A 26,037-nucleotide genomic window follows, 5' to 3' on the forward strand; every position below is an offset into this window, starting at 1 on the left:
GGGTGCGTATAGGGGGTTGACTGCAGGCACTGTGGCCAACTGCCACCATGCATGGCCGAAGGCCGTGCGCAGGAAGTGGTTGGATTAATGTATGGTAATGAAAATTACTTTATGTAAAAAAAAAAAAAAGAAATTCATTGAAAAAAACAAAGGTTACAGTCACGTTATAGTTAGGAGATAGAATTTTTAAAAAACATGGAAATTCACTTAAAATAAACAAAGGTTACAGGGACATTATAGTTAGGCTAACATTTTAAATGTACAAAACCATAGAAATTCACCTGTTATAATTAGCGTTATCTCTAGTAACTCTAACTTGTCCCCTAAGGTAACTATAACTTACAGCACTCATGACATCTTTGATAATATAATTGATTATATCAATATAGTATTTGCAGTAAACTTTTTGACGGAGAAACTGTGCATGGCAGGAGCGCAAGTTATAGTTACCTTAGGGTATGAGTTATAGTTACTTGAGGTAACTATAACAGGTGAATTTCTATGGTTTTGTGCGTTTAAAATGAAAGCCTAACTATAACGTCCATGGAACCTTTGATTTTTAAAATGAATATATAGCTATATATATATATATATCTATAAATATATATATCTATAAATATGTGTGTGTGTGTATATATATATATATATATTAATATATATATATATATATATATATATATATATATATATATATATATATATATATATATATATGACCTAGTGGCGGTCGCCCTAAGTAGTTAGGACCATGTTTCCATAGGAAAGCGTTTTTTGACTTGATTATATCTTTGGCACCGTTTGACAAATCTTAACAACATTTTCCAAAAAAAGTGTCACAGTGTTTTTTGTGCACATGGAAAGTTTTGGGGTGATCCGTTAAGCGGGGGCAGAGGAAAAAGGGGGCTCTAAAAAGGTTGGGTTTCCCATGTTAATTTCCATAGGATTCTTTTGACACGACTAAGCAGAATCACTGGACAGAATTACATCAAATTTGTCAGAAAGCTAGCTGTCGGTATGAAGATCACGCTTTAGCTTATTTGGAGTAAATCCGTTCAGTAGTTTTTGAGAAATTTAGGGAAATTCTAATTTGTATATCTCTGGCTGCGAAGTATTTGCAAATAAAGACAAGCTTGTGCAGTGAAATGCACAGCTCTGTTTGGCTGCCAAGACTTCAAACCAGGAAAAAAGGAAAAATAAAATGAAAGGGCCCAGGGTAGGGACACCCTGACTACTTAGCACTGGTAGGGGGGTTGATATTCACAAATTTGCAGCAATTTTCAGAGCAGGTCCCAGGGGCATTAAACATTTAGTGTGGGGATCCCCGTAGCTCTGGGGACCACCACCTCCCCAGAGCTTTTTTTATATATGCATGGGGCCCGCGGCCCCCCGCGTCCTGGGGACCACCACCTCCGGGCATCCATTAAAAATATGCAGTGGGGCCCATGGCCCCCACCCTGGGGACCACCACCTCCGGGGGAAAGTGTAAAAAAAAGAAATGGGGGAGCTATGGGACACCCAACCCCCGGGGCTATGTCTGGTTGAAGGGGTGCCCCCCTTGTGGGGCCACTGATGGTCTTGGGGACCGACACCCCCCACCCCCCGGGGCCAGCTCCTGCTATGTCCCGGGGTGCCCACCTCCGGGACATAGCTGTTTGCTATGGCTTGGCTGCAGTGCTACTGCTGAAGCCAAGCCACAGCAAACATTTCGGGTTTAAAGCAGGTCCTGCTGTCAAATCCAAAGTTTCATCACTGTCCCCTGCACGCATGTTTGAAATGCATGAAATGCTTCAGCAAGCATTGGCACCACGGGGGAAGCCTTAAGGCTTTCCCCACAGTGTCAGGTAGCCTGTATCGGGGCGTTTTATTTTTAATTAAAACATTTTTGAAATGTCATAAATAAAAAATATAAATAGGGACCGTGGGGGAGCCCTTAAGGCTTCCACCGTGGTGCCAGATAGCCTGTAAAGGTCTTTTGATATTTTTTTTTATATTTTAAATAAATTATATGAAAGCCCATAAAGGGCTAGAAAGAAAGAAGTAACCCCCCCCCCAAAAAAAAAAAAGCTCAGAGCTATGGGGGTTTGGGTCAATAATTCGGGTTATAATTACACTACACCATTTGGTGGGTACCCTCCAGACAATTTTAATTCACTTGTTCATGACCCTTTGAGCACTGTCCATCAAAAATCACCCACTCCGCTGTAACCAGGCATTGTAGCACACCCCTGATGCGCTAGGCATCTCGAGTGAGGCCCCTAAGATGAAGCTTGCCACCAACTAGGTTGGTAGGTGAGGGGTCTTTTTAGAACCAAAAGGATGTTCAAAAAGTATCGGGACAGGTCATATAGTGACATTATATGGTAATATGGTGAAAAATTAGCTCTTTTTGTACAATTGGGAAAGTGAGCGACTTCATTTTCTCACTCTGTATTGTGCTTTCATTGTGATAGCAGTGTACAGCTCTGAAAGGCTTTGTGTGTTTGGAAGTAGAGAACACAATTTAGGCTCTAGTTGAAAGGATAACCTTTTGATAACAAGTGTTAGAAATGGGGTCTTTGGTTGGCAGTCAGGTTGCCCCTGTCCAAGCAAGGACCCTCACTAGTCAGGGTAAAGGAGAAATACACCCGGTTAACCCCCAATCACCCCCTTGGTAGCTTGGCATGAGCAGAAAGGCTTAAACAAAAGGTAATGTGTAAAGTATTTGTACCAACACTCACAGTAATACAGTGAAACACTACAAAATGGACACCACACTGGTTTAGAAAAATATTAAATATTAATCTAACTAAAACAAGACCAAATACGATAAACATCCACCATACACAATTATAAATATGACTTTAGCAATTAAAAAACACCAAAATAGTGCCTAAAGACAGAACTGCAGCACTTTGATGTTAAAGCGGTGTTAGGACGGAGTCGTTTCCCACAATGCGATGAACTGACGCCTTTTACAGAGTCACACGGACCCCCAGGTACACTACCTTAGCAAAATGTGTGGGATACAAGCCGGTGCCTGGAGTTGGGGAGTTAGGCGTTGCTGGATCCGATGCGGCATCAGTTCCGGTGTTGTAGGGCAAAGGAGTGGAGGCACCACAAGGAGGCGCTGGGTCCTTGCTGCGGATCGGTGGAGGTGAGGTGGTGTCGGTTGTGAGGAGTCAGTCCTGTGGCACCTCTGGCAAAGTCGAAGTCCGGTGAAGTCATGATGCTGCAGGGCAACCTCACGTCACAGGGTCACAAGACCTGCGACGGAGTCAGGTGTCACGAATGTCGGGTGTATGACGCTCCAGCTCACGAGTTTGTGCAGACGTCAGCGGCTGCAGGGACGTCAGGCTTACATTGACGGTGAGATCGTCGCACCTCGGCAAGGTCCACAGATCCAGGAGTAGGCAGCTTCACAGGCTCTGTGCAGCGGCGTCCTTAGCAAAGTCACACAGAGTCGTCCGGTGTTGTCCAGGGGCCCCAGAACTGGAATGGCACCCTCTGGTGAGCTAGAGTCCCCAGCATGCAGACTCAGAGACTGGTTGGTGAAGCCTTTGCTGTCCCTGAGGCTTCAAAACCAGGAGGCAAGCTCAGTCCAAGCCCTTGGAGATACCCCTAAAGCTGGAATGCACAACAAAGCCCAGTCTTTGTCCCCTTTCACAGGCAGAAGCACCAACTACAGGATATCCCAACACAGTCACAGACAGGGACAGCACTTCTCCTCACCTCTTCAGCTCTTCTCCTGGCAGAGGTTCCTCTTGAATCCTTGAAGTAATCTAAAGTCTGGGGTTTTGGGTCCAATACATATACCCCATTATGCCTTTGAAGTTGCTCAACTTTAAAAAAAAGTCTCTGTTGTTTACAGGATACTGCCTTGCCCAGGCCTAGCTCCAGACATACACCAGAGGGTTGGAGACTGCTTTGTGTGAGAGCAGGCAAAGCCCTTTCAGGTGTAAGTGACCACTCCTCCCTCCAGCCTAGCCCAGATGGCCAATCAGGATATGCAGGTTACACCCCAGCACCCTTTGTGTCACTGTCTAGTGGAGATACAAAAACAGCCCAACTATCAGTCGGACCGAGACAACAAATCCACAAACGGGCAGAGTCACAGAATGGTTTAAGCAAGAAAACGCCTACTTCCTAAAAGTGGCATTTTCAATCTAACAATCTAAAAACCAACTTCACTAAAAGATGTATTTTTAAATTGTGAGTTCAGAGACCCCAAACTCCATATTTCTATCTGCTCTCAAAACGGAAACTACATTTAAAAGTTATCTAAAGGCAGTCCCCATGTTAACCTGTGAGAGAGATAGGCCTTGCAACAGTGAAAAACGAATTTGGCAGTATTTCACAGTTATAACATGTAAAACACATCAGTATATGTCCCACCTTTAACATACTCTGCATCTTGCTCATGGGGCTACCTAGGTCCTACCTTAGGGGTGCCTTACATGTATAACAAGGGGAGTTTTGGGCTTGGCAAGTGGGTACACTTGCCAAGTCGAATTGGCAGTTTAAAACTGCACTCACAGACACTGTAGTGGCAGGTCTGAGCCATGTTTACAGGGCTACTCATGTGGGTGGCACAATCAGTGCTGAAGGCCTACCAGTAGCATTTGATTTAAAGGCCCTGGGCACCTCTAGTGCACTGTACTAGGGGCTTACTAGTAAACCAAATATGCCAATCATGGATAAACCAATCACCAATACAATTTACACAGAGAGCATATGCACTTTAGCACTGGTTCGCAGTGGTAAAGTACCCAGAGTCCTAAAGCCAACAAATGCTGGTCAGAAAAAATAGGAGGAAGGAGGCAAAAAGTTTGGGGTTGGCCCTGCAAAAAGTGCCATGTCCAACAACAAAGAAAACAAGAGGTCTCCCCTCTGAAGCTCAGTGTAAAATAAAATAAAATAAAAAATGCCAGGAAACCAAGGCCTAATGTTTTAAGGGGATATTAATGAAATCATGTCGGGTCCACCATTATTAGCAGATCTTAACTTTGCTTGGACAAGGACTGGGATTCGCTCACTGAACAAAAAGGAAATTAAATAAGAACCATCCTACACGGGGTGATAATGACAGAGGCCCTCATTCTGACCTTGACGGTCGGCGGAGAGGCGGCGGTCGGACCGCGAACAGACCGGCGGTCAGAAAAATGGCATTCTGACCGCGGCGGTCACCGCTGCGATCGACCGCCACTTCCCCACTCCGACCGCCACGGCGGTCATGACCGCCGGGCTGGAGTTTGCGCACTCCGGCCCGGCGGTCGTCCCAAGACCGCCAACGGTATCATGACCCTGCCTACCGCCGCGGTTTCTGGCGGTCGGGAACCGCCATGCGAACCATGGCGGTAAGCACTATCGGGGCCAGGGAATTCCTTCCCTGGCATTGATAGGGGTCTCCCCCACCCCCCACTACCCACCCGAGTCCTCCCCCCACACCCTCCACCCCCCTGCCACCCCCCAGAGGCGGTACGAACCCCCTCCCCACCCCCACCCCAACATGCACATACATGCACCCCGACATGCACACACCCCCAACATGCACATATACACACCCCCTACACACACATACACAACGGGGACACATACCCGCACACATACATGCAGACATGCGCACCTGCCGAACAGCACACATTACCCATAGACACAGCAGCACCCCCCACCCGCATACACGCACTCACACACCCCCTCTACACACTCACACGCACACCCCCATGCACGCCCACATCACACAACACCCCCCCTCCCCCTCCCCTCACGGACGGTCAACTTACCTTGTGCGTTGGTCCTCCGGGAGGCGACGGGAGCCATGGGGAGGTGACCGTCAACAGAACACCGCCAACAGAAGACCGCCACACAGATATGTGGGTCGTAATTCTGTGGGTGGTGTTCTGCTGGCGTGGCGGTGGAGGTTGACCAGTCTCCACTTTTCCGGCGACCGCCAGTGTGGCTGCTGGCGGTTTCCCGGCGGAACGCTCCCAGCGGTCGGAATGCGCACAGCGGCATACCGCCGCGGTCGGCGGTCTTCACCGCGGCGGTAACTCGGCGGTCTCGCGAAAAGACCGCCAAGGTCAGAATGAGGGCCAGAGTATTTAAGACTAACACAGCCCCTGGGGCTTGATAATGACTAACACACCTAGGATTTTTCTGTAGAATGCCTCTTTTATAAAACACTGGGCCAGATAGCCTGGCACTGTACAAGGGACTAGCTGGTCCTCATTATAAAGACTGCCAAACGACTTTCAAAAGCTATGCTTATAGAGATTCAGATGACTGAGAACCATGTTAAGACTATCTTGACTTTCTAAAAGAAAAAACCGGATGAAATAAAGAAATGACAGAATACAAGGACCATTTCCATTTGAGCCAGTCTAAAATGCATACATTTCAAAAGGACCTTTATGAAAGTCTATACCTACTCAGCACCAGACTTAACAAACACTGACAAAGCGAGTGACACCTTGGACACTAACTCCTCTGACAGGAGAAACACAGACACAGACAGTTGGTCAAGTGAGGAAAGCAATAGAGGAAGATCTTTGGGAGGAAAAGAAGTAGGCCTTGGATGCAACCCTGGGATGGTTTCACCCCTTATAACTATCAGTTGAGGCACCCACAACAATATTACCCCATCATACCTGTTCTTTGTTTGGGGTACCCCTTTCCCACACGGTCCACCACCTCGCTTTATTCAAAATCAGGGATTCCCTTTTTTGTCAAGGAGTGGCAGAGGCAGGGGAAGAAGAAGAAAAGGCCAAGTTCGGTGGGAGGCTCAAACAAAAGGGGTACACATGAGGAGAGCGTCAAAGGAACCAGTGGTCCGAACAAGCTTAACAGTGGTGGCCCTCACTGAAGCACAGAGAATTCTGAAAAAAGGATTAGAATTTGTCCCTATGGCATAGTTAGATAAATTACGACTTCTTTGTGAGTTAGTGGAATTTTTAGGAAATTGAAGCTAAAAGCATATTTGAAAAGAATGAAATTATTGACATTGCAGAAAAAGGGGATACTGGCTTAGGGGTAAAATCATCCATCAGCCCTCCCACAAGTTCAGTCCCCATTGAGGTATTCACATATAAACAAGCTGTGTTCCATGAAGTGGAAGCCATACAGAGCATGAACAGGGAGATCTTTCATAATATGACTAAGGAAGAGGCCAGGGCATTGAAGGAACTCAGGATGGACAGCAGGATCATCATAAAACAAGCTGATAAGGGGGGAAGTGTAGTGATACAAAATAAACGTGATTATGACACTGAATGCTGTTGTCTCCAAATAATAGGAAAGGCTATGGAATACCCCCCACAGAGCACACACAATAGCTAGTTATAGGGATAAAGGAATTGGTAGAAACAGCAGAGACAAATGGTTGGATCACAAAAAGAGAGGACAAATTATTTCTGTTGGCCAAGCCCAGGACTCCTTATTTTATACACAAAAATTCATAAGAACAGAATACCTACACCAGGATGTCCAATAGTGTTAGGGATAGGTTCCTATTTGGAACCTCTATCCCGGTTCTGTGATTTTTTCTTAAGACCATTGGTACAAAGAACATCCACATACCTGAAGGATACATTGGATTTTCTTAACCTACTGAAGGATATTACTTTTGACTATACGAGTCTTCCATAAGAACACACCTTACAGGTCCTCCAGGTAACTCTCTATCAAGAACACTGGATTTTATCAATCCCAAATCCGAGATTGTGCATGTTTAGCACTCATGAAAAACTATTGTGGAATATGAAGGCACAATCTTTTTACAAACCTTCGGTGCTTCAATGGGGAGTACATTCGTCAATATGCCTGGATTATATATTTTTTCAATTTTGAGAAACAATACATCCTTTGTCAAACCAACCCCTTTAGGCAGAATATTGTACTGTGGAAATGGTCCATAGATGATAATCCTTTCATCTGGGATGGGAAGGCAGATTCCATCCCACTATTTTTTACTTGGATCAATGCTTGTGATCCTAATCTTAAATTCACTCACACAATGAATACAGACTCTGTCACATTCCTGATTGTTACCATTTCAGAGGATTAGAGTTTGTATACCAAGACTTACCAGAAACCAACAGATAGGAATACACTGTTAAGGTTTGACAGTTTTAATCCCACCCCACTACGAGAAAAACCTTCCTTATGGACAGTTCTTAAGGTCATGGAGGAACTGCACTAAACTATCTGATTTTAATCACCAGGCCAAGGCCCTAACAGACGAATTATGGGCCTGTGTCTACCCTGAAGTATCATTTCCACAGACCATCAAGCACAAACACAGAACAGGAAAGGCTTGTTACAGGATGTACCTCAAGATGCAACCTCCATTCCATTAACATGTGTTACCACCTATAACACCACTTTTAATCAAGTGAAAAATGTGATCAATAAGCATTGGAATATACTGAAAATATTCATGAGTGAGCATTTGGAATAAATATCCAGCATAGAACTAACTGCATGTGTAGAAATGTGAGCGTGCTTTACATTTCCTTAGCATTTGCGTATTGCAACATTCTTTCCCCTAGTGACATAGAAATTACAATCAGAAAGAAAATGTAAAAAAATAAACTTTTATAAGGGAATTAACAAGCTAGCCTCTGACTAGTTAATTATGAAGAACAGCAAACAAACCTTATATTAGCCTCAAAGAGACTCGGGCCCTGATTACGAGTCTGGCGGTCCTAGGACTGCCAGACTCACGGTGGTGGTGGGACCACCGCCAAAGCACTTGGTGGCGGTCCGACAGCCACATTATGACCGTAGCAAATGCGCCACGGTCCGACCGCCGTCATCATCGCTTTTTTGCCAGCCAACGGCCTGACGGACACGGGAGTCGTAATCCCCACGACTCCCATTCCTGCCAGCTTCTGCATGGCGGTACCACCGCCATGCAAAGGCTGGCAGAGCCGGGTGCAGGGGCCCCCATGGACAGCCCCGTTGCACTTTTTACTGCCTGAATTACAGGCAGTGAAAAGCACAATGGGTGCTGTTGCACCCGACGCACCGCAACATTGCCTCTAGCTTGATTACAAGCCGGCGTCAATGTTGTAGTGAGTTTCCCGCTCGGCCAGTGGGAAACTCAAAATAGGGCCAGCAGGCCGAAGACCGGCATGGCAGTCTTCCAACCTGAAGAGTTTGGCGGGCGGCCTCCGCCACCCGCCAAACTCGTAATGAGGCCCTCAGTCTCTATGACAACAAGATGAGCCACACCCATTATGAACATAATAACAAGACAAATAGACCCCAATATGGGTGTATACCATGCACCCATATGCACGATACAATCTTCCAGCGTGCATGGTATTGACGGAATACGCATGATGCGCAACAGACACACCTCCAACACAGACAAGGGCACAGTGTCCGTGCCCCAATGTACAAGGCATGCTCCACGCTGAGTATTTGTTCGGTCATGGAGGGTCCCACAGATCTAATTTGGAACTCCAGGAAACCAAATAGCTGTGGCTGCGGGCAACAGCCCTTGACAAAGTAAGCGAGGTAGGAGGGCTGAGCACTTCTGCACTACCATACTAAATGGCACATGAAATGCACAGAATGAGGTTTGACTAATCACTAACAAACCAGTTTTCGACACAGTAATTTACACATAAAAAGTGTTTCTGCTTTCTATGCTTTTCCCTATAAGTACTGGAATGTATAGTCTACGCAGACAAATACCATAAGTGACGGTTTGCAAGTTTACGCATGCCTTAGCATGCATGCAATTGAGGTCCTGAAGAAAGCCATACTGAGCAATCTGGGCAACTAGGACACATTGGCTGAAGCATGTCGACTACTATTATGGATGTAGGAGTAAATTGCATCTCTCAATACACCCTTCACTTTTTTATTCTTGTCTAGGGGCACCAATATTAAACTACTCCATTTGGGACATTCAACTCAATGAGAGGGGTTCACCAGATAAAGCAATCATGGCTTCTACGGCTGATAAAGATCTGCTTATCCAAGCACAGCAAACATTTTCCAAAGCCGCTAGAGGGAGTATTGAAAAACAACAACTATCTCCAGCGGAAGAGAATCAAGTAATTGATGTTGGAAGCTCTTCCCTAGTTTTCAGCATTGGTGCAGTTAATGAAATACCCAAGTTGCAGCATGACCCACAGAATGAACTCCAATCAAAAGACACTGATAAATATGACAGTCTGTATGATACACCAATGATATTTTCTACTGTAACCCAACAAACAATATCAACACATTTATGCAGTACAGTGAATACATTGATGGCCAGGAAAAAGTGTCAGCTGTTTCCATGAAGTACTCGTGCTGAAATAGACCATGCTTGTAAAGCCCTGAAACAATGGGATAAGAAAGACAATATCAATATCATGACTATCATTGCAGACTTTCATTTACAGGATACCTACAAATGTTACACCCTAATGATCCAGTATATAGGTGGATTAGTTCAAATTATAAAACTGATTTTATTCTTGCAAGTCCATCTGAAAACATTGTTTCAGCAACACTCATTCCAGTTTCCTTTTCAGACCACACCCACATTAAATTTGACATATCCATAGCTGAGATACCTCTTAGTGGGAAAGGTCTGTGGAAACTAAATATTAATTTACTTATAGACAAGGCTACCTGTGAAACGTTTAGGCATCCTTACCAGAAATGTCAATCCCTAAAAATCATTTTTCACTCCATAAGTGAATGGTGGGAGGATATTAAACTCTGTATAAGGTCTTTCTTTAGTCATGAGGTAACTAGAGTTGCTGGATAAAGGAAATGCAGAATTAACTATTTCCAAATCCAGCACCAGATTTTATCCAAGCTATTGGAGTATGGGTTTGATATAAAAGCTAACATTATGCTGTGCAAGCAGAATATATCCTCTTTGTACAATGATTTTACCAAAGGTTTGATTTTTCACAGTGGAGCTCAATCCTTGGAGGAAAATGAGACTTGCTCTAGATTCTTCTTTCTGAAAGATAAAGATGGTGGTAGAATTATAGATGCTATGTTGGACTCATGGGATAACAAGCATACCACATTTGAAAGTACCAACCAAATGTGTGTATAGTTTTCATGAAGAACTTTATGAGTATAAAATATCTGACAAAGTGACTACAATTGTTTTCTTATAGCATTTGCAGTTGCATTTGTCTGAAGAAGATAGAGAAGAGCTCAAATGGATTTTTTAAGTTGAAGACATAGATAGAGCTATGCAAAGCTTTGCCAAGAAGAGAGGCCCTGGTTCAGATGATGTGCCTGTAGTGTTCTATGATACCGTTTGGGATGCAGTAGGTTCTCATTTATTTGAGGTATATAAGAACTCCATAAGAGAAGGACTGTTTCCAAATTCCTTGAACGGGCAATGTGTAAAGCTATGCTATAAAAAGGAAGGTGACAGAAATTATGTTAAAAACTGCTGTCCGATTAGATTATTTAATCTAGATTTTTTTTAAACTATCAAAAACTTTCTTCCTTCAAAGGAGGTCTGTACGTTCCACAGTCACTAAATCTGAACAAACATATGCTGTAGCAGGGTGCAAACATTCTTACAATTTATGTTTAGTTGGAGATGTGCAGTCATACATGAAAGAATGTGATTTATTTCAGTGTTTACTAAATCTACACGAGGCTAAAGTCTTTGACAGGTTGAACCACTCGTTTATTCTTAAAGTTTTATTGCACATTACTTTTTGTTCAAAGTCATGGATTACTCGCTGTACTCAAATTGTTACAACAAACTCATGGTCAAAGGCACATTAACAAACTTCTTTCCTATTTTCTCAACAGTAAGTCAGGGGTGCCCATTGTCCCCTCTCTTCTTCATTTTGGCTATTGAACCATTTATTGTAACTCTGAGGGCTAATCATTTTATTAAAGGAATTGCTACCCCAGGAGGAATGGATTGTTCTGTCACTGCCTATGCCTAGTTGGATGATATTTCTATTTTTTTTTGTTCCAACAACATTTCAATTTAAAAGGTTTATGCTACTGCAGTACCTTTTGTTTTGCATCCTCATCAAGCACTAACCTTGAAAAAGTGAGTGTATGTCATCTGAAAGGAAGATAAGATAAGATAAGATAGCCTGAAAGTGGTGCAAGAGTGCATTAAAGTTCTTCCTCTGTTTTTTGAGAGGATGGTAGTCTGGAGAGTTGGTCAGAAAGTACATCCAAGGTTAAGCAAAAGATTGCACTTTGGGGTGTGAGGTCACTCATTATGAGAGGAAAAATTATTTTCTATACACCACTCCTTTCACATTATATCATTTAAACCACCTAAAATTACAGCATTTACAATAACACTTATGATATTGCAAATTACCTAATTTGTGAGAACACAGTGCTTGGTAGAGTGGTGAGTTATAGATAATGAAGTGTGGCTACCAAGTTCAATATACTGTGTATGGAGATGCACAAGTTATAATACTTTGAAGTTGTTACATAAATTACAAATTTAAGGTACAACTATAACTTCAGAATTTCTAAATTTTACATTTCTAAATTTTACACGCTGAAACTCTCTTGCCGGGATTCGAGGAGGAGGAGGTGGGCAGCAGCTGTGTGCTGCCATCAATCAGGGCAGGAGCCCTTTAAAAACTCGCAAGCGCTCCCGCTCCGCGGGACGCGCTGAAACTCTCTTGCCGGGATTCGAGGAGGAGGAGGTGGGCAGCAGCTGTGTGCTGCCATCAATCAGGGCAGGAGCCCTTTAAAATCTCGCAAGCGCTCCCGCTCCGCGGGACGCGCTGAAACTCTCTTGCCGGGATTCGAGGAGGAGGAGGTGGGCAGCAGCTGTGTGCTGCCATCAATCAGGGCAGGAGCCCTTTAAAAACTCGCAAGCGCTCCCGCTCCGCGGGACGCGCTGAAACTCTCTTGCTGGGATTCGAGGAGGAGGAGGTGGGCAGCAGCTGTGTGCTGCCATCAATCAGGGCAGGAGCCCTTTAAAAACTCGCAAGCGCTCCCGCTCCGCGGGACGCGCGCGGGCGGCGCCCGGGCGAAGGGCGGGCCCGTCCTTGCCCGTCATTGCCAGGAAGAGGCAGGGCAGGGCCACCCCCCTGACATTTACTTTAAACTGTGGTCCCAGATAACCACTTTCTATTTGACTGCCCGAAGGACAAACTCAAGCCTATTTACACTGTGGTGGGGTAGCTTTCCCCCAAAGCTCTAGGCCTCTACCTAGTCAGTGGTCAATTTCCAATATTAACCTGCCTTTGCTCGCCCCGCTGTGATTTTACTTGATTCTCTCACTAAATCCAAGACCCCTGGTTCTTAGCAAAATGGGTCGACGACGCGGGGGGGGTTGGATGGGAAATTGCACTCTAACCAAACCCTGGACGGCTTTTTACAAAAGGCCGTTGGGGAACTTGAAAGAGAAATAGAACTAGTACAACGTTGTCTTGCTGTCCCTCCTTCTGCATCCATTAGCTCAGCCCATGATAGCCCAGTCTCACAGCCCCACCCGCGACTAGAGCTCCAGTCTGCCCCGATTATCCATTCCCCTTCTCTGTCCAAAATTTTTCAAGAGATCCAAGATGATACTCCAATTGCACCTGCCATCTGTGCCGCATCAATTTCATTGGCCCAGTGTCCCCCTATAGAAGGTTCCCTTACTTTAACTGAATCTAATACCAAAGGGAAAAGGAAGCGTAGGGAACCTGTCCTCAAAAATAAACGATCTAGAACCTTGAGTCCCTCCAATCTGGCCCAATCTTCTATTAATGAAATGGCATCAATCTCCTTACACAATACCAATAACTCCCATGCAAACGACTTTATTAGGGATCTCATAAGAGATGAGCTCTCTAAACTACTTCTTCCTATCTCCAACCGTCTCCAAAGAATTGAGGACAAACTTGAAAGTCTTACGAGCAGTCAGCTACCAACAATTTCTTTACCTGCAGAAATTCATCCTAATCATGACTCTACTGTTGCCATTAGTCTCACAGGCCAAATTCCCAAAACTTTTCCTCCTACTCTAAATCACGTCTGGCCTAGTCCTGCTAAAACCCCCAGCATCCTGACGAACAAACCCCATATGGCCTTAGCTCCCTTATTAAAAGGAACCGCCTCATCGAACAATCCAGCAATTAATTCACGAGACGGCCCCCCCTTTAGGGAATCCTCACAGCCAGCATACCAGAAGAAGAATAAGAGTTGGGACTCTCAAGAACCCAAAGTGCTTCATTTACCACCTGAATCATGCCCTTATGTTCTTATCATATCAAATGTTCCTGAACTCAAACCTTATTTTTCCGAATCCTTCACCGAACTCAAAAATAAGGTTATCCACTGGTTGCATGTGAATGCGGGGTTTGCTTTTTCCATGTCATCTTCAATACTGATGGTGAGAAGGGTAGGGTGGGTGGTGGGTGGGCCCTCTTGCGAAGATCGGTTTTGGGGATTGTATTGTCATTAATTTTAATTCTCCCGATCTAGTCCAACGACTTTCTCTTAATGCCAACAGACTTTACCCTACAATTGGCAAAACTTCTCTCTGCAGGTTACAAGTGTTCTATCCTCCTTCTATGTCGTCCCGGAGTACTCAATCACCACTATTACACGGGGCCGGCTCGGCCTCTCACACACTGCCTACCCCTGTAATTGGTTCTAGACGTCCTCTATCCTCCCTCTCCGAGGCAGACTGACTAGGAGATGCCTTTCAGGATGCGGTTTTGTCTAACGGCGAAGCTGAGTCCATTTGCCCTATTGGTCTTAACATCTCGGCCGATTTTGTTGTCCCGGATTCACCCAATAGTTTAATATGCCAAGCATCTGAGGAATGCATTTCTAATCAGTCAAACGCTCCCTATACCTTGGGTCACACCTGCATGGCCAACCCATCAAATCCTAACACTATTGAGGATATACCCAGCGAGGTTTTAAAGACTCAGAGTGAGAAACCTTCTGATCTTAATTCACCCGAGGGAAGCACCATGGTCCTTGACAGTCCCTCCCCTAGTACTCCATATGCCCAGAATAGAGTTGGGTCCTCATGCCCAGAGGATCTCGATAAGGTGCTCAGCTGGAATATAGCTGGATTGGAAAGTAAATTACACAGCCCAGGTTGGGGTAACCTTATTGATGATCACTTGATTTGTCTTTTTCAAGAAACATGGGCATTAGAACCCAAATACAGACTCGGTTTTAAAAGCTTCTGGGTTCCGGCCCGTAAGTCATCTTCTGGGAGACCTTCGGGAGGGTTGCTCGTGTGGCTAAATATTTCTCTCAGGTGCAAGATAGAAGAATTAGACACTGGTTGCCCGGACTTGCAAGCCCTATTGTTAATGATTTCTGAAGAAAAACCCCTCCTTTTAATTAATATCTATAACAGGAATGTGAGTCCCCACTCTGAGTCTGACGTTCTCTCAAACTTGGACTATGTTCTTAAAAGTAATTCCCCCTCTTTTGTTTTAATTGGTGGAGATTTTAATGTTACCTTCGAACCTAATCCTTTAGTCCAAGGAATCTGTAAAGAAGAGGATGCCCATTGGGGCATCCCCCAGTTAGTCTCCAACAAAAAACCAAGATTGAACAAATCTGCACGCTTTTTGGCTGACATCGCACTAGCTCATGGCCTCCGAGCCTGTAATGGCCGCTCACACTTGGATGCTATTTTGCGACCCACTTTTAGGCGCGGAGTACATAGCAGTCGCATTGACTACATACTTCTTGATATCCGTCTTTGGTGTTACATGGTAGATATGAGGGTAGATGAGCAGCCTGTGAGCGACCACGATCCCCTGATTCTATCAACCAGAGGTCTTTTTCCTTCGTTTATAGTGCCTCACTCTAGGTCCAACGTGTCCCAACTGGCCCTAACCAATAATAGACGCAATCTAAAATGGGAATCTGTCATCTCCTCCCCTAATCATTTAGCATCTATCTACAGTTTGCTTGTGAATCAAATGGAGTGTATGATCCGGTTAGATGAGTCCGAGGAGGGCGATAGCCTTCTTACAGCCCACACTGATCTGTTCCAATCTTTAAAACAATTTTTTACAAAAGAGTCTGTTAACAATTCCAATAAAAAACACAATGCCCCTTGGTTCAATAATTCCTGCAGATCAGCACAACTAGCTCTCCTGGATGCAATTAAAGAAGGCCATGCTGCGACGTTGAGAATAGCCAGGGCCGCTTATAAGAAGGAATGTTCAAAGGCACGCAGAAGTTGGGAGGAGGCCAGATGGGCCACTATCCTGGTTTCAGCCTCATCTAATAATACTTCCAAGTTTTGGAAACTAATAGCTGATAATGACAGTGACTCTCCAGCCGCGCCTGGCTCTACAATCCTCTCAGCAACTTGGGTAGAGCATTTTGGGCAACTTTATGGTGGTCCACCAGATGTTTCTCTGTGGCCCCCCAATGATTCATCAAACCAAGAGATCATTCCAATTTCTTTTTCTCTTTCCGAAACTAGAGCTGCAATAGAGTCCCTGAAATGGGGAAAGGCGCCTGGCCCAGATAAAATTCCAGGTGATCTATATAAATCTAGACCTGATATATGGGCTCCCTACCTCAATTTTATCTGCAATACTATTGCAGCAGGCGCTCCAGTTCCATCTACTTGGAAAGGGGCAGAAATTGTACCGATCTTCAAAAAAGGAAATCCAAACATTCCGGCTAACTACCGTCCAATTAGTCTCCTCGATAACTTCCAAAAAATTTATGTTAAACATCTTCTGTCCCACCTTGAGGAATGGATTATTGAGTCTAAAGCCCTTTCTGATTTACAAGCGGGCTTCAGACCCGCTGTGAGCACAGTTGACCAAGCTCTAAGATTTATGTCAATAAAATGGAAGAATGTTGACCGGGGGGGGGCAACCTTTACGTGGTCTTTATAGACCTAAGAGCTGCATTTGACCTGATCCCCAGGAATCTGCTGTGGTCAACATTATTAAACATGGGAGTGCCATTTGGCCTCCTGAAACTCATAGCCCAGTTGCACCAAAATACCTTTGCCCAAATCAGGTGTGGACAAGGGGGCGAGCTGACTGACCCTGTAGCTATCAAAAAAGGAGTTAGACAAGGTTGTGTTTTGGCACCTACTCTTTTTCTGCTCTACATCAATAATTGCATCCACTACCTAGAGAACTGCACAAATGATTCTCCAAAACTAGGTGGGAAAAAAATCCCCTGCCTGCTTTATGCAGATGATACGATCCTACTATCAAAATCACCAATGGGAATTCAACACCTAATTAACCAGTTCTGTGCTTACTGTAGTGATTATGGTTTAGATGTAAATATTAAGAAAACTAAATTTATGATATTCACTACCTCTAAAAAACGACTGCGTACTAATATTGTGATGAATTCGACCCCATTGGAGAAAGTTGAAGAGTTTGATTATTTGGGTTTCAGACTATCTACATCGGGTAAATGGAAGGCAGCTATTGACAAGGGGGCTCTGATCATAAGCCAAAGAGGTGGGGCCTTAGTCCGCAGATCTAGAAAGGCACCGAGCCCCCCTCTGAACATTCTTGCGGAGATTTATAATGTTCAAATCAGAGCAGCAGCCCTATATGGTGCGGAACTTTGGGGGTCCCACAAAAACCTGGACATTCTGCAAACTAAGGAAAATATCTTCCTTAGGCAGGTGTCCAGGCTAGGTACGGGCACTCCAATGACCCCTTTAAGGCTTGACCTTGGTTTAAATGGCATTAAAACTATAGCGGCCTTAAGACCCCTTTCCTACTGGATTCGTCTATGGAAATCTGCTGAACTAGAACCATATAGGCTGGCTGTAAGAGAGTTGATAGCCGCCCCTAAGGCACTGGAGAGAATCCCTTGGCAGAAAGAGATGAAAACTGCCTGGGACAAAATGGGTCTTTCCCATTATTGGAATCACCCGGATCAAATCCCTGACAAGGCTAGGAGATTTGTTACGAACAGATATTGGGAGAAAGTTAACGAAGATTCCCTGCACCAAAAGAGGGCGGGTAGGTTAACTATGGATTTTCTCCAAATTAAGCATGAACCCTGGGCTGAGATTTTCCTGAACCTCCCTATCCCTCCGTATGCCCGTGCTCTATACCTGCAGTTAAGATATGGCACATTGCCTACCAATGGTTTTACGGCCCATTGGCCATCTAACATCGCTACAAATGATAGGTGTATCTTCTGTCAACTTTGCAAAGAAACATCAGAGCATGTATTATTCTTCTGCCCTTTGTACAAGACACCAAGAAAGAGGTGGATTATTCCCCTCTGTAAAAACATGTCATTTCAGGACAGAGTAACAGCCATTAGAATCTGTACGCATGATTCTTCTCCCAGGGTTGCCATTCCAGTTACCAAATATTTATCGGAGGCCTGGTACATCCGTCGCAAGTTCATAGCATCCAAAGGCTCCTGAGCCATTTCTATATTTGCTTTCAGAAGGATTTTAATCTTCTTTTTTATCTTTTTTGTATTGTTTTTAGTTGGAAATTTCCATTATGAATTTGTTGCTTTCTCTATGACTACCAAGACTGCACAAGCCCATATAGCCTTCTCATATAGTTATCCTGTTGTTTTCTTTGATTGGTACTCTGATAATGTCGTCTTTTAGTCCAATCAGACTATCTTTTGTCTTTTTTGTCTTTTGGTTGTGCATACTGGTCCTCCAGACAAAAAAAAAAAGTCTTATACTTCAGTTTTTAGCCCTGTCCCCTTTTTTACTATATTTATTCATGTTTTATTTTATTGTATTTATATATTTGATGAAATGCTTTGTTTTGTTATTCTTATTGTTACACTGTTTTGATGTCTATTGGTTTCACATTGTTACCATGTTTTTATTACATCCCTTTTTAAGTATGATTGTTATTATTATCTTAAATGGTCTAGATTTCTAGACCGAATGAACTTAATAAATAAAAAATAATACATAGCTTAAGTCAGCTTTGTGGAGAAAGATTAAATAAAGTTGTAGGATTTTTTAGGGTGGTGTGTAAACTATACATTTACGGTTTAACTACAACTTCAGAATTTCTAATGTTTGTGTACTTCAAGTTTGGTTTTTATAGAAAGAATAAATAATGTTTTCCTAACAATAATAAAGGTTTAAAGTTTGGTTTTTTTTCAGTTCATTTCAATGTTTATTTTAATAAAAATGTGTTTGGATTTGTAAAGATCAGTGTCATTGAGTGGAGTGAAGTGGAGTGTTGCATAGTAGAGTCGAGGAGAGGGTTGTATAGTGTAATTTCATAGAGTGTAGTTTCGAACCTTAGAGTAGAGTGGAGTAGAGTAGAGTGGAGTGGTGTAGCATCCAGGCATACAGTAGACTAATGTGTCATACAGTGCAATGGCATTTTGTATAGTACAGTGACGCGAGGTGCACTAGAGTAGACAGATGAAGGATAGACTCAGGTAAACAGTTTAAAGAAATTGGAGTGGCGTATTGTATAGCACAGTGGAGTGGTGTTTATGAGAGTGTTGAAAAGTGTCGTAGAGTGGGGTAGTGATTTGTACAGTGAAATGTAGGGGTATGGAGTGGAGGATTGTACAGTGTAGTGTAGGAGTAAAGAGTGCAGTACAGTGTGGTACATTGGCACAGAGTGTAGTACAGTCTTATAGAGTTGACCTGCATAGAGTGACGTAGAGTGCGGTAGACTGGGGTGGTGTGGAGTGTTGTACAGTGCCCCAGAGTGGGGTAAAATATTGTGCAGTGAACTAACATGGAGTCCAGTGGAGTGGTGCAGCATAAAGTGGAGTAACAAGTTGTTGAGTAGAGTGAACTGGTGTAGCATACAGTGGAGTAAAGTGTTGCAGAGTGGAGTTGTGTGTTGTACAGTGGAGTGGACTGGCATATTGTAGAGTGTTGGAAAGTGTGGTTGAGTAGAGTGCCACAGAGTGAATTACCGTGTTGTCCAATGGAGTGGAGTGGAGTAGAGTGGGGTACAGTATGGTAGAGTGGAGCAGCATGGGCTGTCCTCGAGTTAAGTGGCATAGAGTAGCGTGCAGAAGGGGAGTACTGTGGAGTAGTGTGTCATAGAGTAGAGTGTAGTAAAATGGGGTGGAGTGGCACAGAGGGAGTCAAGTAGTGTGTCGTAGGGTGTCGTAGGGTGGAGTAGAGTGCCATACAGTAATACAAAGTAAATTAGAGTGTGGTAGACTCACATTGAGAGGAGTACATGGTTGCACAGGGGAGTGCTATAGAGGGGAGTATAGTGTGGTAGAGGGTAGGGGCATAGACTGTCGCTGTGTGGAGTACAGTGCCATAGAGTAAAGTATAGAACAGTTTCATGGAGTTGGGTAGAGTGGAGTGGCATGCACTCTAAAAGTGTTGAATGAAGGGCCTAGAGTGGAGTGATGTACAGTGGAGTGGCATAGAGTGGAATGGAGTGGTATGCACTGGTATAGGATACAGTGAATTGGCATTGAGTGGAATAGCATAGAATGGAGTTAGGTAGAGTGGAGTTACTTACAGAAGAATAGTGTAAAGTAGGGTGGCGCAGAGTGGATTGGTGTACCGTGGAGTGGCATTGACTGGAGTGGTGTAAAGTAGAGCAGCATACAGTGGAATAGAGTACAGTGGAGTATTTTAGAGTGGAGTGGTGCACAGTGTAATGGCATATGTGGACTGGCATACAGTGTAATAGTATGCAGTAGAGTGGCATACACTGAAATATAGTACAGTGGAGTACCGTAGAGCCCATTATAAATAATGGTGTGCCCCCTTTTATCACCTGCTCTGAGAAGGCATTAAAGATGCCCAAAAAAATGGCTCAGAGAAATCTTTTAGATTTCTTTGCACCATTTTTTCGTCCGCCTAACGGGGGAACACCCCCTTGCATACATTATGCCTGGTGTAGGCATTATGTGGCGCAACGTGGTTACAACTTAGCACAATGCATGCATTGCACCACTTTGTAAATCTGGCACCGCTATTTTGGCCTTGTTGGGCCACATTAGTGTAAAAAAAAATGACACTAATGTGGCACAAGGAGGCTGTAGGCCCTCTTAAATCTGGGCCCTAGTGTATTCCAAGTATTTTTAAACTTGTAACTATTTTTTTTTTTTAAGTACCTCAGTGCTTCATAGAAAGTACGGTAGTACTTTGTACATTTTTTCTAAAATACATAGAAATTTATAAATAATTTCCCCTAGTTAGTAGGACTTCAATAGTGTGGTAATTGGTAGGGATAAAAATGAAACCTAATACACACCTATATTTAAAGTCATAACCCCGAAGGGGGGGGCTGCCTTCATCTTTTCTAAAGGCAGTTATTAGCTGATCATATAACGCCTTGCCATCCTTCTGTACCAAGGCACTTCCGAGAAATACTATGAAATTAAAATCCATCCAGGCGTTTTTTGCGCTATGTGCAGCGTAAAAGTCTATGGAAAAAGGATTGGTGGAAAACCACATCTATGAATAGAAAGAGTGCGAGAGAGAGGCAGGGGTCGAGAGAAAGTGAGAGCGAAAAAAGCATAATAATGATTGTCCTTGAATCCAAATGGAAATGAAAACGATACAGTTTAACGAAAGTTATTGGATTGACTAAAAATATTTCCGCCTATCCCAGGTCACAATAATGCGGCGCAAGTTCTAACCATGGTAGGTTTGGTTAAAAATCTCGATTTGACGCATGAGCAGTCCTTGTTTTACATCCTGGGGCTTAAATGCTGCGCTCTTTTGCACTTCTTTGAAAAAAGGACGAACCTATCAAACTCGAGGCCTCCGATTATTGAACGGACCTTCGTAATTTAGCAAGCTCGATTTCAGAGCCCGGGCTTCCATTTCATCTCGAGGCGCGAGGCGCGAGGCTCGAAGCATCTGAAATGGCCTCGTTCAATAATTGGGCCATAATTGAAAATCACGAGGATGCCGCAGAGCGCAGGGGAGTTTGCTGCCAATTGTGCTTTTCACTGTGTCATTGGCTGCTGCACCCTGGATCGGACGGACAGAGATTGGGGGTGCTTCAGATCCTCAGACTACAAGGGGGCGATCCTGGGATTCCACCGGAAAGCCAGAGGAGGGTTCAAGGAAATCTCATATTATTTGGCCTAGTTTCTAGCTGCAAGAGGTGCGGTTAAGTTGTCCACTGCGTGATAGACAATGGTATATAGAGCATAAAATTACATATAAAGGAAAGTAGTGCTGTCGAACGATGGGGTGATCATCCAGAGGTAGAGGGTAAATAATGATAATAATAATAAGTAGAAGAATAATAATAAGTAGTTATAATAGTCAAATAATGATAGTAAAAATAATAGTAATGATAATAAATGGTAATAATAATAGTAACACTACTAATAGCAATAATACTAATAATAACAGTAGTAATAACAATAACAATAATAATCATAATAATAGTAGCAGTAATAACAATAGTAGTAATAATCATCATAATAATGTAGTAATAATAATAGTAGTAATAACAATACTACTACTCCTACTACTACTACTACTACTAATAATAATAATAATAAAAATAATAATAATTAGTAGTCATAACAGTCAAACTAATGATAGTCAAAATAATAGTAATAATAATAAATGGTAATAATAGTAGTAACACTACTAATAGTAATAATACTAATACTAATAATAATAGTAGTAATATAAACAATGATATTCATAATAATTGGAGTAGTAATAATAATAGTATTAATAATCATAATAATGTAGTAATAATAATAATAGCAATAATAATAACAATACTACTACTAATACTACTACTAATAATAATAATCTTCATTGTTCAGTTCTGCTGGTTATAAGAACTGCAAACGAATGGCAGATGTTACTGTCGTTGAATGAAATAGTACTCACATTTACCAACCATGGAAGGATAGAAGGCTGAGTTGGCTTTGCCGGATTTCAGCCTTGCAGCCTTTACATCCCCTCTTCTTCTAGTAGTGAGTGTTCAATTCGCCAATGTATCCTACCACCTGACAGAAGTAGGTAGGGATGTGGGCTTCAAGATGATGGTACATCTGCAGGAAGTATATATAGGTACTCTCTGTTAGACCTGCCAGCCTTAGGGTTGTCTTCCCCCAAACGTTTTGCCCTCACTCCTTATGTTTTGCTTAATTTGTTTTTGTTGGCTTTAGGACTCTCTAAAATTTACTACTGCTAACCAGTGCTAAAGTGCTTGTGCTCACTCCTCTAAACATTGCAAAATCACCTGAGACCTAATTGGCACATTTAATTTACTTGTAAGTCTCTGGTAAAGTAGTAACACATGTACTCAGGGCCTGTAAATTAAATGTTACTAGCAGGTCTGCAGCACTGATTGTGCCACTCACTAAAGTAGGCTTTTAAACATGTCTTGGGCCTGCCATTACAGCCTGTGTGCAGTTTTACACTGCATTTTCGACCTGGCAAAACAACTCTTCTGCCAGGCCTGAACCTTCCTTTTCAAAACATTAAAGTCACCCATAAGATAGGCGTTAAACAGTCCTTAGGGTAGGTTACAGTGTATTTAAAAAGGTTGGACATGTACTTTTAAATTTTACATGTCCTGCTGGTGAAGGAATCTTGAATTTGTTTTTCATTACTACAAAAGGTACCTCTCTCCTAGGACAACATTGAGCAGGTCGGAAGGTCAAGCCTGCTCTCAAATTAATTGTAATTTAAAACCCTCCTTTAATGGATTTTACAACAGAATTCTGAAAATCCTACTTTTAGAAAGTTGACATTTTCTTGTCCTAAAAATTTGGTGCATGCAGCCTGTATCCTGAGACACATGACTAGGCAGTTGACCTCTGTGTATTTCTCCCAAATAGTGATACAGACGGGGACTAGGTGTCACCAGGATGGGAGTGGCGGAGCTGTCACCTATCACACTTGCACTTCAAAGAGGCTGCCTCAGCCTACTCATAAAGGACTTAAATTTAGTCTACCATTACCCCTCTGAGCCAGTCCAGGGGAAGGAAAGCCATTCCAGGACCCAAGATGGTGTGAAGTGTAGAAATTTCACTCACTTCAAAGCTAGCAGAAGGTACAAATATTGGACCCTGAGGCCAATTCTTCTCATCACTTATGGACCTGTGGAAGATGTGCTGCTTTTGGAAGGACTGCCCTGCTGCCTGAGTAAGGGAGATTGAACCTGCTTCTTGAACCCAGAACCACCAGAGGGACTCCAAGAGCTAGCTGACTGGCCTCCTTTTCTGAGCTACAGGGACATAACAAGCTCCACACACCTGCCCTTCATTTGCCCAGTGTTAGACTTTTCATGCATGGTGTGGTCTCCCTTAACCTTTGGCCTCTATTTCCCAGGTTGTTGATGTGTGCTGGACTCTGATTTTGCTGTTTTTGTTACTTTGGGCACTTTACCACTGCTAACCAGTGCTAAAGTGCAAGTGTTCCTGACTAAAATGTATATGTAATTGGTTTATCCATGATTGGCATATTTGATTTACTAGTAAGTCCCTAGTAAAGTGCACTAGAGGTGCCCAGGGCCTGTAAACCAAATGCTGCTAGTGGGCCTGCAGCACTGGTTGTGCCATCCACCTAAGTAGCTCTGTAATCCTGTCTCAGACCTGCCACTGCAGTGTCTGTGTGTGCAGTTTTAAACTGTAGATTCGACTTGGCAAGTGTACCCACTTGCCAGGCCTAAACCTTCCCTTTTCTTACATGTAAGGCACCCCTAAGGTAGGCCCTAGGTAGCCCCAAGGTCAGGGTGCAGTGTATGGTTAAGGTAGGACATATAGGCGGTCATTCTGACCTTGGCGTCAGAACACCGCACCGCGGTCGAAAGACCGCGGCGGTGATTCTGACATTTGCCCTGGGCTGGCGGGCGGCCGCCAAAAGGCCGCCCGCCAGCCCAGGGCAAATCAACCTTCCCACTAGGATGCCGGCTCAGAATTGAGCCGGCGGAGTGGGAAGGTGCGACGGGTGCAGTTGCACCCGTCGCGTATTTCAGTGTCTGCTGGGCAGACACTGAAATACTTTTTGGGGCCCTCTTACGGGGGCCCCTGCCGTGCCCATGCCATTGGCATGGGCACGGCAGGGGCCCCAGGGGCCCCGCGGCACCCCCTACCGCCATCCTGTTCATGGCGGGAGAGCCGCCATGAACAGGATGGCGGAAGGGGGTGTCTGAATCCCCATGGCGGCGGAGCGCGCTCCGCCGCCATGGAGGATTCAGACGGGCAGCGGAAAGTCGGCGGTAGCCCGCTGGCTTTCCGCTTCTGGCCGCGGCTGTACCGCCGCGGTCAGAATGCCCGGCGGAGCACCGCCAGCCTGTTGGCGGTGCTACCGCCGACCTCCGCCCTGGCGGTAATTACCGCCAGGGTGAGAATGAGGCCCATAGTAATGTGTTTTATATGTCCTAACAGTGAAATACTGCTAAATTCGTTTTTCACTGTTGCAAGTCCTGTCCCTCTCATAGGTTAACATGGGGGCTACCTTTAAATCTTATTAAAGTGTAGATTCCCATTGGGAGTGGATGGACATGTGGATTTTGGGGTCTCGGAGCTCACAATTTAAAAATACATCTTTTAGTAAAGTTGATTTTAAGATTATGTGTATAAAAAGCCACTTTTAGAAAGTGAGCATTTTCTTGCTTATACCATTTTGGTGACTCTGCCTATTTGTGATAGACAATGGTATTATAGAGCATAAAACTACATATAAAGAAAAGTAGTGCTGTCGAACGAAGGGGTGATCATCCAGAGGTAGAGGGTAAATAATAATAATAATAATAATGATAATAATAATTAGTAGTCATAAGAGTCAAAATAATAGTAATAATGATAAATGGTAATAATAGTAGTAACACTACTAATAGTAATAATACTAATAGTAATAATAATAGTAGTAATATAAACAATAATAATCATAATAATAATAGGAATAGTAATAATAATAGTATTAAAATAATCATAATAATTTAGTAATAATAATAATAGTAATAATAATAACAATACTACTACTAATACTACTACTAATATAAATAATAATCTTCATTGTTCAGTTCTGCTGGTTGTAAGAACTGCAAACAAATGGCAGATGTTACTGTCGTTGAATGAAATAGTACTCACTTTTACCAACCATGGAAGGATAGAAGGCTGCGTTGGCTTTGCCGGACTTCAGCCTTGCAGCCTTTACATCCCCTCTTGTTCTAGCAGTGAATG

Source organism: Pleurodeles waltl, chromosome 3_1 (genome assembly GCF_031143425.1).
Source record: "Pleurodeles waltl isolate 20211129_DDA chromosome 3_1, aPleWal1.hap1.20221129, whole genome shotgun sequence".
Classification (NCBI taxonomy): Eukaryota; Metazoa; Chordata; class Amphibia; order Caudata; family Salamandridae; genus Pleurodeles; species Pleurodeles waltl.